Genomic DNA, 16,311 nt, shown 5'->3' on the forward strand with positions numbered 1-16,311 from the left:
GAAAGGAAAAAGACAGAAAGAATCCCCAGACTGAAACTTTTAAAAAATTCCGGAAAGAATTGTTTTGCTCTGCACACGGAAGTCTGCAAGGGGGACAGGAAAAAGGATGTAAAATATTTAGTAAACAAAACATAAACTATCTTTAACATGAATAATCAGAATGGTTTTAAATTGTTTTGTTGCAACTATAAATCACTATAATCAGTGCAATCACTCAGCTCTGACATCCATTAGCCGCTTGGTTACAGCAAATTAACAAAGAAGAGAGAAAGTGATTCATTATCTCATTCCTGTTAATGACTATCAGATGCATTGCCTAATTAGGGGATGGCCATTGTAGTGGGGAGAAGGTCATATGCTTTGCCACAAATCTTTTTTGCTTGGAGTTAAAGCCTTCCATAATGGTGCATGTGTTGAATACGTCAAGCACTTTGCAAATAAAGTATTGATATCCATATCTATTTGCTGAGGACTTTATTTGGAGCAATGAAAGCTGCTTCTCCCTTAGCAGTGTGCTAATGAAGGAAAGAAGAGCCTTGCTGCAAAGTGAATAATGTTGCTGTGGAGAGAAAACATTTTTGTACTCTTAAAACACACACACACACACACACACACACACACACACACACTATACACTTCAGGTTAACTATCCAAAATGGTGAAACTATTTCTGCAATAGTGGCTGGATGGGGACTATTTTTGTTTTCTTTTAGAAAATAAAATACCATGCAAAATTTTGTAATTCATGAACAGTAGTGTCAATAGTTGATCATGACTGTCACTAGAGTTGCAAGTATGATGTCCACAGTAAGGTTACCAGATTTTTTTTCAATGAATCCGGGGACGCTTTTCAACTTCAATGGACTTTGTATGGGGACTGTAAATCCAGGGACTGTCCCGGGAAACGGGGACGTCTGGTAAACCTTAGTCTATAGGCATCTTGTTTCTATCAGAGGCATGTTACAGTGCCCGCCAAGAACCCTGCTCTCTTGTAAGACAGATTGCATGCCAAACCATCGCTCTGTTGCTTTGATACGCTCTGATGCAGGGCCCAGCTCCTCATTACCTAGTTGTCATTATCCTCTCCCTTTCCTTCCGATTGGACAGACTCCACCAACAGGTGCTTAGTTTGGTAGGAAGAGAAGGAGAAGATAAAACAAGCAAAGCTGTCCAGCCCATATGTCCAGATGACAAAGAAAACTTAACAAACTCATATTTCAATCAGACAGACCACATATTAAAAAATCTTTGCTGTACCTTCACCCAAACGTTGGAGGATGGGGACTCCCAAATTTAAACAGCTACTGCGACACACCTCAACTCAGCAACATGACATACCGAACATCTGGAAATAAGGGAACTCAATGGAGCACATTAGAGAACTTGGAAATAGATGCAGTTACAGATAGGTAGCCGTGTTGGTCTGCCATAGTCAAAACAAAAAATTTTTTTTCCTGCCAGTAGCACCTTAAAGACCAACTAAGTTAGTTCTTGGTATGAGCTTTCGTGTGCATGCACACTTCTTCAGATACACAGATTCTGTGTATCTGAAGAAGTGTGCATGCACACGAAAGCTCATACCAAGAACTAACTTAGTTGGTCTTTAAGGTGCTACTGGCAGGAAAAAAAATTTTTTGTTTTGGAAATAGATGGTAATATATAACAGTAACACCTTAAAAAAAATCCACTCTTTACATTGGCTTACAAATCCATTCATACAACTTTCAAGATTTGAACAAATGGGCAAAGGTTCTGGTCCAAGGCCTCTGGCTCATTATTTTCGGAATAATTTTCAGAATATTTTTTCAAAAATAAATATAGAGCCTATAATATAGATATGTGGAAAGAAAAGCAATGGTATTATTTGAAAGATATTTACAAAGATGGATGACCACTTACCATTAATGAGATGCAAATTCAGTTGGGGAATGTTTGAATATCATGGCTATTAGGCTACCAATTAAGGTCCTTTAAAACAAATTCTGAGGTTAAAAACAAAGCCACAATACAATTAAGAACATATGAAAAAATAATAGTGGAAGAAAATATAATAACAAAAGGACTAATATCAACTTCGTATAAATCTACTATAGGTGTACAATTTTGTCCTCAGCAAAATTTTAAAAGGTCGTGGGATCTGAATTGGGATTTAGAAAATGAAAAAGAGGCATGGTGAGGTAAGGTATAGGTAAAGGACCCCTGGACGGTTAAGTCCAGTCAAGGCAACTATTGGTTGCGGCGCTCATCTCGCTTTCAGGCCGAGGGAGCAGGCGTTTGTCCACAGACAGCTTTCCGGGTCATGTGGCCAGCATGACTAAACTGCTACTGGCACACGGAGGACAGTGATGGAAGCCAGAGCGCACAGAAGCGCCGTTTATCTTCCCGCTGTAGCAATACCTTTTTATCTACTTGAACTGGTGTGCTTTTGAACTGCGAGGTTGGCAGAAGCTGGGACAGAGCAATGGGAGCTCACCTCGTCACGCAGATTCGAACCGTTGAGGCATGGAGCAGGTTGTGGACAAAAACCACAGTCCATATAGGTAGCAAATTCATATTGGCAGGTAAAGTTAAAGGTAAATGACCCCTGGACAACAACCAGAGAAAGAGCCATTAAAATTGCATGGCAGGTACTTAACCCCTAGACACCTAGCGTATAGAAAACCAAACAGTTCTTCCATGTGTTGCAGAGGATGTTCCACTATAAGGACATATCAGCACATGTTGTGGAAGTGTTCAAAGAGAGAAAAGTTATGGGGAAATGTATTTACAGAAATACTTTTGATTATAAGGCAGACAGTCCCCGTGACCCCAGGACTGCCTCTACTTAACATGTATAATCACAATATGTTGCAAACTAGAAACAAAGAACTCATAACCATCTATTAACCACTGCAAGAACAATTATTACTAGGATATGGAAATCATTACAATTATTAACTATGGAGGAATGGTAGAATGCAATTGGGCAAACAACATTATGGGGAAAACTGAAACAAAAATTAAAAGTAATAAGAGGTCAAAAGAAACACAACAATTTTAATGCAGTCTGGTGTGACTTTATTGATTATACAAATAATGAGGCATATGGTAGAACAGTACTCTTAGTTTACAGCACTGCGTTCCTATAAATTCCTATAACTTCTATGGTCACCAATCAAAGCAATCTGTAGTAACTGTAATAATTTTAGTATATACACTTCAACACAACTTTGCTATTCAGAAACGTTTATCTGAGTGCTTATTTTTTATTTTATGTAATTGTGCATGTCATATGCCCTAATGTACACAAAGAAACTACTCAATGCAACCACGTTAAGCAGTTTAAAGATGAAAATGAATAAAAAGTACATTCCAAAAAGAAGCAAACAAAGCTCTAGCTACACAGAGGAAGGAAAGTCAGGCCCTTGCAGTGGGAAAATCCCATGCCAGGTTTGTAGGTCTGCCCAACAGAATTGCCTTGTAATATACCACTGACTGGTCATGTCCTGCCCACAAGTTGATCCTTGTCAAGCTGCCACTTCACTTAACTGCATGGAAATTTGTTGTTTCATGAATGCCAGATATAAACCTGTTAGGCACAGCATCCCTAGCTGACTATAGAAGATAAATCATGCAGTGTTCTCTTGGTGTTAGCTGGGAAAATGCATGCAGCTTTGTGTATTAGTTAGTAGCTGTCTACAGACCCACCAAGTGTCCCTATTTTCCAGGAATGTTCCTGAATTAGAGAAGCTGTCCTGGTTCCTGATTTGATCCCAGAATGTCCCGCTTTTCCTTGGGATGGCCCTATTTTCATTGGAGAAATGTTTTATTATGTTTTTATATATGTTGGAAGCTGCTCAGAGTGCTAGGGCAACCCAATAATATGTGTGGGGTATAAATAGTAAAATAATTATTACGGAATGGAACGTCCCTATTTTCATTGGAGAAATGTTGGAGGGTATGTGTCTGGTGTGAGGTGGCATTTATATGCCAATTGCTTAGTCGCTGTTGTGTCCAGAAAGCAAACTTGCTGTGGATTCAGATGAATAGTGGGGGAGAAGTCGCTGAAGTCTCAGCGGAACGTGACAAGCATTTTCTTCCTTGCTCAGATTATGTAAATGTCATCAATACATCTTAGGAAGTTTCAGAAAGATAGTAGATTCCGTTTGACTAGACATTTAAAACACTTGTTTCCAGAGTTAGCATATTCTTCCTCTATGCAGATTGCAATTTGTATGGCAAAGAAGTCATTCTTCAGCTCTTCTTGATTACTCTACAGAGTGACATGTATTATCCTTTATGGAGGGCATTCAACTTCTCACGTTCAGAGATGGGGGACCTTTTGCAGCCCAAGGGCAGTGTTCCCTTCTGGGCAGCATTCCAGGGACTACTTGCCAGTGGTAAGATGGAACCAGAGCCAAAAAGTGGGCATAGCAATGAAAAGGCATAATCAGAATTCAAGGACACGTTCCAGCTAGGCAAAAACACTCAAGAAGGTTGTGAAGCAGGACTGGTGGGGAGTGCGGCCTAAGGACAGGTATTGTGACTGGGGAGCGGGTGTGGTTTGTGGAGAGTCCCAAGGGTCAAATAGGACCTCATTTGGCGCTTAGGCCTGAGCTATCCCACCCCCTGTTCTAACTGCAAATATTTCACAACAATCTTTTTTTTTTTTTTTTTAAATAATATTTATTGAAGTTTCCAAAATACAGAAAGAGAAGAAAAGAAATTATGAAGATACATTCAGAACCTTATTTTCAAACATCCACTTTCTGGGACTCCCCCCTTCCCCCACCCCTACTGTATTCCCCTTTCATATTGTTGTTTCCACAAGTTCTATTTCTGATTTAAAGCACAATTTATATACCCCATTGTTCAAATTTAAATTTATACAAACCTTATGCAACACCCTTGATAAAAAAAAAAGCAAAAGATCTCTCCCCATAGCCCACCCCCTTTTCTTTCCACAATGTCCCCCTTTTTTCCCATTAAAGTAAAAGCACACAGAATAAAAGTATAAAAAAATAAAAAATATATTAGAAAAAAGAAAACCAATTCAGAAAATAGTTGCAAGCCTTTGGATTCTAATTCTCCCTCCCCTTCCCCGGTTTAATTTCCCTTATCCTCCAATCTATGTTTCCAGCCTGGAAATCTTAAGTCCATCAATCCCATTTTTCCCCCAACTCCTTGCAGAATTATTTCCCATTTCTAGGATTACTTTCTTTAAAAATTAATTCCTAAATCTTTAAAAATGTCAAATTATAAAATTCCCCCCATTGTTCTTTCAAGGTTATAGTCCAGCTTCCTCTTGTTCCGCTGCTAAAACTTTCTTATTCAGAAGTTTAGTAACTCTACATGGGTTGTTGTTATTCAGGAACAAAAACTTGCGTTCAGTCCCTTCCTTCTTCAGTAAGGTATTCTGTTGTCTCCTTTTAGTCTAAACACCCTGTAGACAAGATTCAGTTTCCGTTTTGCAGCTTTCCCAGGAGATAACCAGTTCTGTGAAATTCCGGAGTGTTGTATTTTTCCCGGCTTACGCCCATCTTTGTAATGTCCCGAAACTCCTCTAGGGGGGTTGTTGTAACTTTGTTTCCAAAAATCCGATTGTTCTCCGTATTTTCGCCATTTTGTATTCAAGTCTTAACAAATTATATCAAGTTGTAACAAATTTGACCAGCAAGGTCCTTGTAATAAAATCCTCTTTAATATTCCGACTTTGACAGCTACTTTGACAGCTGTCAAAATCACCGGCTCTTTTCACCAGGCTCACTCCTCAATCGCCCCGGTTCCCAGGGAGGGGGGTGCATTTTCCTTCTCCTTCAATTCTTCCTCCAGCACAATTCTTGTACTTTCCCATCATGGAATTCTTAATTTAGCAAAGATACCGTTCTTTTTGGGCCTTGGCTTCCCAATCCTTGTTTTAAAATGTCTACAATAGGGAGGGGGACTGACTTCCTTTTTAGATCCCCCCCCGCTCGTCTCAAATCCCAAAAATTTTTCTTCTTTTAAACCCGATTTCCAATTTACTCACGGGTTGTTGTTAAAAGTCCAAATTCTCAATGGAAGAAGTCAGCGCTCTCCGCCGGATGGCATGCGGCTTCGCTCGGCAGGGATGGCAGAGGACTCAAAGCACCACGCTTCTCCCCGGCACCCGATCCGTAGCCTTTAAAAAGGCTCCTTCACGAGTCGGGAGGGCGCTAGCGGTGCTAGCCGAGTCTCCAAGTCCACGGCCCCCGTGGCCGTGGTTTCTAAGGGTCCCCGCATCGCCGGTGCGGTAAAACCCAGCCCCTGCCGAGCCGGCTCCCTCCGGAGCTCGGAGGGAGTCCGCCATTCGGCGATGGCGCCAACCCGGAAGTCCTATTTCACAACAATCTTGGTTGTATAAAGCTGTATTGAGAGAACGATGACAGCTTACATTGGTGGCTTAAATTTTATTTTATTTTTAATTTATTTTTTTCTTATTTGCTGTTTACACTGAATTTGAGTGCAGCCTTAGCTTTCTTTTTTCAAATTCACATTTTTATGCAAGCCTAACAATTTAGCAATCGCCACACTCAGTTCTTTTGTTGTTGGTTGTAGTAGTGAGGAAAGCCTAAGAGCAGAGCAAGTTGTATGTACACATCTGTAAGAGTGAGGCAAGCCAGAATACGATAAGCTTAATGCATGTTAATTATCCTTTAAACAGTTCACCCTCAGTGTCCTCTTTCCATATGAATGCTACTACTATGTTAACTAGGCTCTAAAATATAACATAGACTCAAAGTCTGGGCAATGTTGAATCATAAATGAGGAGGAGGAAAGCAGATGCCAAATCAATTGAACTAGTCAATTTCAAAACACTTAGTTCTAGAAAGTAAAATTCACACACTATTACAGGAAGCAGGAAAAGATTTTTTTTTTTTAAGAGGTGAAGCTTCCACATGTCTGTGATGGTATGGTTGAAAAACCTTCAGTTTCTCAGGAACCTAAACAGTTTGCAGGTCATCTTCTGTGAGGAGAGGGAAAGTTGTTAGTTGGGTTGGGATTAAAACTTCACAGGGCAGAGTAAACACTGGCGGCAGGTCCTAAAATGTTGGAAACAAAATGGGAAAAGGCAATGATTCAAGACTAAGAACGACTGACAAAGAGGATCCTAGAGGTGGAATGAACAGTTTGAGTTAAGGATTAGGAAGGCAAGCATTAATGTATTTCTTTAAAATATTTGCACATTGACCTTCATGCAAATATACCCCACAAATTTTCACAACAAGAAATTAAAACAAAGCACAGTTGCATAATTTTAATACTATCCCATGAGAAACACAATTAAAACAAAAGCACTTTCCAAATTCACCACATCCTGAAAACCAAATCAGATAGCAGAAAGGAGGTGTTAAAAATATAGCTTCTTTGTCCACCAGATCTATGAATTAATTTCATTTAAAATTCCCACAGAATGGTGTTACATGCTGACAGGGTCTCACTCCTGTAAGCAACCGTGCTGCAGCATTCTGCAATAGCTGAAGTTTCAAGGGAAATCCCATATAGAGTGCATTGCAGTAGTCCAATTTTGCTGTTGCGTCTTTTTGTCATGACCACAGCAGGGTGGGAGAATTAAACCTTCCCTCCCTACATGCCATGGTTCTGCTGAAAATTAGGCTCTCCTGCAACTGCTGTTAGTATTTATTTAAGACACAACAGGACATTATTTGTTTAGAGTTACATGTAGATCATCCCTTGGAGAAGGGACTCTGAAGAAACAGAGACACCTTTCAGATATCATCGCACTGCAAATCCCATCAGCCCTACCAAATATGGCCAATGATTAGGGATGATGGGAATTGTAGCCCAACAACTTTTGGAGAGCCACATATTCCCCAGCCCTGGTCTAGACCATGTTCGCAGGATTCAGCCAGTTGTGACTTCTGCACAGTCACACATAGCAACCTAACAACCCTAAGGAAACAATGAGGGCCTAATAGCAGGGCTGTGAGCTAAATTGTCTGTATTGGTCTAGGGCTGCCATACATTACCAGGATTTCAAAGGTGGAATTGACACCCGGGGGATTTCCAAAAGGTGGTGCCTTGGCCTGGATCCTAGACAAGTCAATCGAAAAATTGCATTTTCGGGGCTTTTTTTTGGGGGGGGGAGCTCAAAAACTTTGGGATTGCCCTGGTTTTTACTTTTTGAAATGGCAGCTCTAATTGATCTGAATTAAGTAGCTAGTCTTTTCATTGTAGAATTTTACTATGCTAGTTATCTGGGAAGGTATGAAACTTAGACAAAAGGGTGATTCCATATGTAATTCCCTTCCCTTACTTAATTTAGGAATTCCATAGGTAATCTCCCTAATTTAATGCAATTCTTCTTTATTTCAGTTTATCATTGTACCTGAGTCATGACCTTTAGATTGATAATGCCCACAAAAGTGTTTCAAAAATATTAATTCCCTCCCTTTTGGGGCGGTTGAGAAAGTGATCAAAATAAAAAAGACAATAAAAAAATAAGACTGACTTCAGAAACTGTATAAAACCTGTGAAGCATAATAGAAAATCTAAGGAATATATCTAGGGGGTATTTTTCTTTTCCTTTTTTTACCTTGTTGAGAGACAGCAGAAGAGAGCTGATTTTACAAACCTCCAAAGAAACCAGAAATAGGAAGGATTTCAAAGTCTCTAGGAAACTTTCCCCCTAGGACTTTTTAAAAGTGTTTTCCACACTACCATGGGGGACTTTTTTATAAGCATACAGGGAGGGCGGAAAACGGCAGTTTTAGAACTATATCGTAAGCATTCACATTCAGGAACTCAGACTTTGCATATGCTATTATGCCTTTTATTATGTGACAGGTGTTTTTGCTTTTTCAGAACTAGAAATACAGTTTAGGATGTACTCAATATGGAAAATAGGAATTCTTCCAACTATGTTTAATAGTTAAGCAATAGCAATGCATCCTTGTCCTTGACCTTTAAATATGAATGTAGACATTGGACTGGGGTGTTAGTTTATGGCTACAAAAGTAGTATCAAGGTTTACTACACACACACACACACACACACAGAGAGAGAGAGAGAGAGAGAGAGAGAGAGAGAATAATGTTTAGTTCTCCTTGAAATTAAGCAAGTTATTTTTTATTTTTTATATTTTATTTATTAAATTTGTATACCACCCTTCATCCTCAGATCTCAGGGTGGTTCACAACATAAAAATACAAGATAAACAATCCAAAATACATAATAAAAACAAAACAATAACTCCACTCCCCCATATTTACCTTATTATGGGCCAGTCACTGTCTTTCAGCCTAAATTACTTCACAGGGTTCTTGTGGTGATAAAATTAGAGAAGCAGGAAAACCACGTCTACCACCTTGAGCTCCTTGAAGGAAAGGTAGGATATAAATGTAAAAAATAATAATAACTAAAGCAGGATCAGGGAAACCATGGTGCTGGACCCCAGTGCCCTTGGGTCCCAGCCAGGATGGACAACAATAAGGAATGGTGGAAGCTGTCGTCCAGCAACATCTGGAGGACCAGATGTATTCAGGCAATAGCTATGATTAATTTTATTCTGGGTGTTTAATTTTGTTCCAAGGCAAAAGCTACTGAAAATCTCACATAAGAAAATTGGGGGCAAAGCTCCCATTGACACACCAATGAACTCTCATTCACGTACTAAACTTTATGATGAGGTGGGCTTGCACAGTCAAAAATCCACATGGGTTTGTCGCTAAATAAAATGAAATGGAAGGGTCTATATACTATGAGAGGTAAAAAACATAATTTGCACCATATAAAGAATTTCATAATATGTTTACTTGAGAAGTCTAATTCACAGTACAGTAAAAGTAGGTCCAAAATACTAATCCCTATTCCTGACACAGAAAAGCAAAACTTGATTGGAAAATCTGAGGCGGCAGTTGTGAAATGGCTGAGCAAGCCGAAAGGAAAAGAAAGGTTGAATGGTAGCTACAAATTGTAAGTCTATGGTTGGAAATTCTAATGCATCTTGATGGTTCGAGCCACCCTGCTTTTCCTGTAATGTTTAAGATTAGTATTATGATACTGAAAAAGTACAGGTGAATTGATTTGGGTCTTCAGATCAATACAGAGAAATGTCATATACGTGAGCAGATATGTTGCTTTTTCTTAGTTCATTTAAAGGGCTTTTCAGCTCTAGGTTTCTAATCTCTAAAGATTCATATTTTGAATCTGTTGTTGAAAGAAAGTTATCGCAGCAGTGGTTTGTAACTAAAGCTGCAATCCTGTACACACTTGGCCTGGGAGTAAGTGCCAGTGAACTCAGATGGGATTACTTCTGAGTAGACACGTATAGGGTTGCACGGTTAATTGTACAATTAAAGAAACAGATATAGCATTTCTCATAACAATCTTTCATCATACAGTAAAAGGGAACAGTGGCTTAAAATTCATTGTTATATAGCCATCATGGTTTACCAAGAGGTAAAAGGTAAAAGGTAGGTAAAGGACCCCTGGATAAATAGCAATACCTATTTATCTACTTGCACTGGTGTGCTTTCAAACTGCTAGGTTGGCAGGAGCTGGGACAGAGCAACGGGAGCTCACCCCTTTACCAATAACAAAAGCTAGGAATGATGGAATTGTAAAAGTTTTCAAACTGCAATTCAGTTATAGCAGTGTGTGTGTGTGTGTGAGAGAGAGAGAGAGAGAGAAAGAAAGAAAGAGAGAGAGAGAGAGAGAGCGCGCAAAGAAAGAGCACAGTTTTATATGACCTGTTTGTTGAGCAGCCATCCTGATTTATTTGCAGAGAAATTAGATCACATTGGCTTTTAATACGGATTCATTCTGATTTGCTTGCAGGGCAGGTTAGATCAGTGCATTTCCCCATTATCGCAAAAAGACCAATCTTTGAGGAAAGTGGACAAGGGTTGAACCCACAACCTTGAGATTAAGAGTCTCATGTTCTACTGACTGAGCTGGGTGCCTGATGCTTGCTTTTGTACCTTTTTCAAAACAGGATCTATGCTGTCTATTGTTCAGGGTTTCAGATAAGCTGGAAAACAGTTTAATTATATGGGAGCTTCTAAAAAGTGGGGAGTGTGAATATTTTTGAAGTTCCTCACAGCATATACAAATTGAGAGCAATTCACTCACTGCATGGCTGAGGTACAGATAAATTTATAAAATCAACACCCAGCTTAGAGAATTACCACTTTTTTTGTTTTTCAGAGAACCCTTGTGAGGTGGAGTGTAATTTTGCTGCTTGTCAGTGTCACAGTATAGAAAGTGATCTATGTCACTGTCAGTCAGCCTGTACACAAATTAAGCACCGCATCAACTCCTGACTGATTGCTGTCTAGTGTCAGCAAACTTTGTCCCACTCCCAACTCCACCCCTTATGTCAGGGGAATATGTGTTGCCATGGTAACTGCAATAGATAATTAGATAAAACCAGTATCAATATTTATGTACTTAATTAAAATATCAAATGAGGATTTCAGGGAGCTGTACCAGAAAACAATAGCAATAGTGAAAGTTATTATTATTTTTGTTCCACAGTTCAGTCTGTTAAGTGACCAGAAAGTTCTGGAAACCGGTTAGATCCTTTGAGAGGAAGGGTGGGCTATAAATTTGATAAATAAATAGAACATGTCACTGATTTGGTGAGCCCGTGGACTCAGCTACATTGACAAAGAAAAAGCGGCTTTTTGTATGTGTTGTATATGCATTATAACACTGTGTCACCAGAAGGCACTGTGGAGTTCTGTTTTTGCCAACCCGATTTCTCAGGTCCGGGTTGAATCATTTCAAATTGTAGGTGTGGGTTCACATGACTGACTATTCATTTAAGGCTACTTTCCCCCCAGTTTTCTAGTGGATGTGAAAGGGTCCCCCACCCCATTATTGTATGAAAGACCATTTAAGTGATGTGGGCTCCCACCTGCAGTCTGAAGTGACACAACCCCAACAGCAGTGAAAAGTAGATAGGCATTAGTTAAATATTAGGTTCCCAAACTAACAGCGTGATCTTCTGCGTGTCTACTCATAAGTCATTCCCATTGAGCACAATAGGGCATACTCCCTGGTAAATAGGTATGGGATTGCCACCTTAAAGGCCAAGTGAAGTTTGTAAATATGCCTGAACATTCCTTTCTGGGGCTCTTTTTCTCATCAGCTTAAGTATTTTGAATTTGTGTAATAGGTGGAATGAATGCTTTGAAGTCTTTTGTACTCCCTCTCTTATTTTAAAACAGATTTATTTATTTTAAAACAGATCTATTTTCTCCCACAAATAAACTGGAGAGACAATTTTATCCATAGAAATTTACTTCTCTAATGGCTAGCTTCACCCTGGTCACAAATTTATGTGTCTCAATGGCATTTTGAATCCATTTGTTCATTGTTGTGTTGTGGTTTTTCATGGCTGAGCCAATAACAAAGGGAAATGTTTTGTTCTGAGTAGGCACTGGGTGTACTTTTTTTTTTTTAATGGTTCAGGAAATATCTCTTGAATCAATTCTGTTCCATACCAGTCACTGTGTCTTTATTCAATTAAAAAAAAGCATAGAAAAATATTAGCCTTAAAAACTCCTCACATGCATATTTATACAGGAGCTATCACGATTTTTGTTTAAAAAATTAGCTTTCTCTTACAAGCATACAGTGTCTGTCGTATTATTGAAATAGTGTGCTACTTCTGGAAATGAAAAACATTTCTTCATTCCATTGACTATGGTTCACTATTCACTGCTCTGTTGTCTCCTCCCCCCTACGAAAAGCATTTTATACTTTTATTGTATTTGTGTGTTAAATTAAGTGTTCATATCTGCAGAATAAACTAACACCTTATAAATATTACTGTGCTTAATTAGTAGTTCAGTATTTGAATTTTTGCTGTTACGGTTGATGTTGAAGAATTACTATCTATGTAATACAGAACAAAAGGAACGTTGATATGAACAAAGATACTGTGAGATAAAGGCAAATTTTAGGTTCTGCATGTTAGCATTCTCTTTAAACTATTTTAATTACTTTCATACTCTGCTGGGTTGTGTAGCATATTTTCTTTCTTTCTTTTCCAGTACTTGCCTGTTTTAGTCTTTCAGCACAACATCTTATAGCAACCTTTTTATCTGTAGAATCTTTTAGTTCTGCTCCCAGCAGAATACATAAAACACAACTATTCTCCACCAGGGTGGGCACAAAGGGAAAAACAGGTAAAACAATGTTTGAAGACAAAATCTATTTGGACATCCTGAATTTTATATCTGGCAGACTTCAAAATGTTTTTGTGCTGTGGTAGAATTGACAAGTAGACTTTGTGGTGAAAGATTTTTTTAATGCTGGAAACGGGAAGGATCCAGTCCTCCATTAATGACAGTTCCTTTTCAATATCAGGAATATAATGAGAAGGTACTGTCTCCATGACTTATTTAGCATCCATTTGGCCTCATCTTAAGCTCCAACTATATACAGTGGTACCTCGCTTTTCGAACGTTTCCATTGACGAACATTTCGGTTTTCGAACGCCATAAACTCGGAAGTGAATGCTTCTGTATTGAGATTTCCGTTTTGAATTTTTGGTTTTCAAACGTTTCGGAACTCAAACGGTCTTCTGGAACATATTGCATTCGAAAACCGAGGTACCACTGTACCTCGCCAGCTCATTCTTTCACCGTAGGCATGAGACATATCTTGGAAGACTCTGGACTCCAAGCACACACACACAAACACATGCCTTTCCATATGCCAGGAATATGGAAAGAATGTCAAGGCAAATAGACAGTGCATGACTTAATAAAATAACTGTCCAGCTTAGTTGCAGATAGGTAGCCGTGTTGGTCTGCCATAGTCAAAACAAAAAATTTTTTTTCCTTCCAGTAGCACCTTAAAGACCAACTGACCAGCTTAGCACAGACTACTGGAGATTTCAGCTATTAACAGAATGTAATAGAACAGAGGTTCTAAAAAGTGTTTACCAAGCCACCTGGGCCTATTTAAGTCTTCCTTTCTACTCACAACCACCTATTTTACATCATTTCACTGATACACGTTTCCTTTCCAGCGCATAAGAGCACTCATCCCTTGACACTGACCACCCCACACGTTTAGTCTTTACTTGTCTAAATGTAAGATCAAGATTTAGCAGAGCCAGGTATGTCTTTCGGCAACAGAACTCAGCAGAAAGCCCAACAGGTCCAGCTTCCCTTTCTTCCTCCCACAGCTTCAATTTCTCCTTCAGTTCAGCCTCTAGATCTCATCTAACTTGAAACTACCATTGTTTCAAACTTAAAAATATCACCACACCGGCAAACAAAAAAATAAGACTGGGCAGCAAAATAGCCAAAATAAGATATCAAATGTGTTCACTTTCTCATTAAACGAATTCAGCGAGTAAGATGAATTGCTTAGTAATTTAAAATGGAAATATGTAGGCAGAAATTGTTTTCCTAGATACCATATTTTTGGGCTGTTTTTTTGTACTTCTAGGTTTCCTGCTACTTCATTTTGTAAAATCAAGTTTAACTATTAATTCACATTTTAAAATATAAATGCTTTAAAAAATAAAATACTCCCCTGCTGCAACTTAGGATGCTTTTAAATTGAATGGATGATATTTTAATGCCCAGGATTTAGGGATGTAATAGACTTTGGCCTTAGTTTTGACCTTACTGCAAGGTTTTCAACATGGCACACCTGCAATGTATTCAGTGAATTTCTTCTTGATTTACTTTGGCATAAGTGCTTTGGAATAGAGAATAATCCTTAATTAAAATAAATTTAAATCACAGTATGAAAATGCTGATTTTTTTTTTTGAAAGCATCAAGTACTGTTTCTGTTGTTAGTTTGTTTTTAATTCTTGAAAAGCATATTAAAATTAACTTTTTCCCCCATTTGCCTAATGTGTATATAACTAAACTTCCTTCCTACTGTGAGACAGTTTCATTTATTGCTATTTGCAAACAGCTTAAAAAAGATGCATAGTGGATTGGTCTAGAAACTCCTTGAACAGTTTCTTTTGAAATAACACTACATACGTTAAGCTCAATTACACATCCAAACAGCCACAGCACACTTTTGGTAATTTATTCATTGATTTAACATAGTACCCAGAAGAGTCATGCCTGCTGTCAATTTTGTAATATATTATGTTTTAAATATACTCATGCTCAGCCATGCACGCCATTAAGGTGTGCATAAACCTGTGTTTTTCTCTCTTGACAGCTATAAATGTTTGTTATTATTACACAAAACATATGTTCATGTTGTTTTTGTCTAAATTATTCTATCTGGGGCTATAAAGTTTTAATGTTATTAGTTGCCCTTAGAATTTTAATGTTTCACTGCTGTAACCTTCTTAGGGTTTCTGTGCAATTAAATAGGAACTATTTCAGTACAGCCTGAAAGAATAATATATTTTATACAAATAATAAAAAAACCTTACTTTTTGTTTTGCTTTGTTGGTATAGTACTGAGTTTACTCAATGACATTCTGAATAAAGAAGCCTTTCAAATACCATTTTCCAATGGGGCCATCTGTAGGTTTGGTGATTCTTTTTTCCAATTTTACTATTTGTCAGAGTGGGGTAAAATTAGCTGCAGCCATTTTGAAAAGTTTGCTCTGAAGAGTCAATTGCAAGTTTAAATTCTCAGTTTGGGGACAAACAATGAATTTTAGGACCGTCTACAAATCATTAGATACACAATTTCTCTGCATTTAATTCTAAGATTTCGTTGAGATTTCCATTTCTTTCCACTTTTGCTTTCTTTTTTCAAACCTTCAGTATAGTTTCAACATATTGTAGAAATATTAATAAGTTCCTTTCTGAGGTGAAATATCTCACATGAGCACAAATCATGAGTTCTCACACAACCTTCTGCCCCTCCCCTCAGTAAAAAGGAGGAAAAAGAAAAGAAAAGTAAAAACTAGTCTATATCAAGTAGGTTTGGAGTTGGTAAATTACATTTTCAAATAAAAATGGTATAGCCTGGTTCACTTGTTCCTTTCTGCTCATCCCACTTTGTAAACGACCCGCGTCAGGTTGAGATTTCCCCCCAGGAAAAAATAGGCGAACAGCCCTTGTATCTGATATCCAGTGTGGTTGCTTCCAGACGACCTGTTTATTGAGCTGTCATAATGATTTGTTTCCACATAGTTTGCAGGCCGCATGGACAATAGCAACTGTTCCCTGAGCATTCATTCTGATATGCTTGCAGGGAGGTTAGGTAACATTGCATCCAGCTAGCATTATCCCACATTTCTAGTGCATTTTCCCATCACTTTCCCGATCACAAAATGTCCGATATTGCAGGCTAGAGGCTGGAATGGATTTGTTGCGCAAGAGCACCAAATCATCTCTAACTGTGTAATC

At 38.4% G+C, this 16,311-nt stretch overlaps 1 protein-coding gene across 6 annotated transcripts in view; it reads left to right on the forward strand.

Moving 5' to 3' along the window:
- AKAP6 (A-kinase anchoring protein 6) overlaps positions 1–16,311 on the forward strand; it is a 239,895-nt gene that overhangs the window by 93,947 nt on the left and 129,637 nt on the right. The gene's annotated exons all lie outside the window — the stretch shown is intronic.

This window comes from Podarcis filfolensis (genome assembly GCF_964270895.1).
Source record: "Podarcis filfolensis genome assembly, chromosome: 1".
In the NCBI taxonomy this organism is placed as follows: domain Eukaryota; kingdom Metazoa; phylum Chordata; class Lepidosauria; order Squamata; family Lacertidae; genus Podarcis; species Podarcis filfolensis.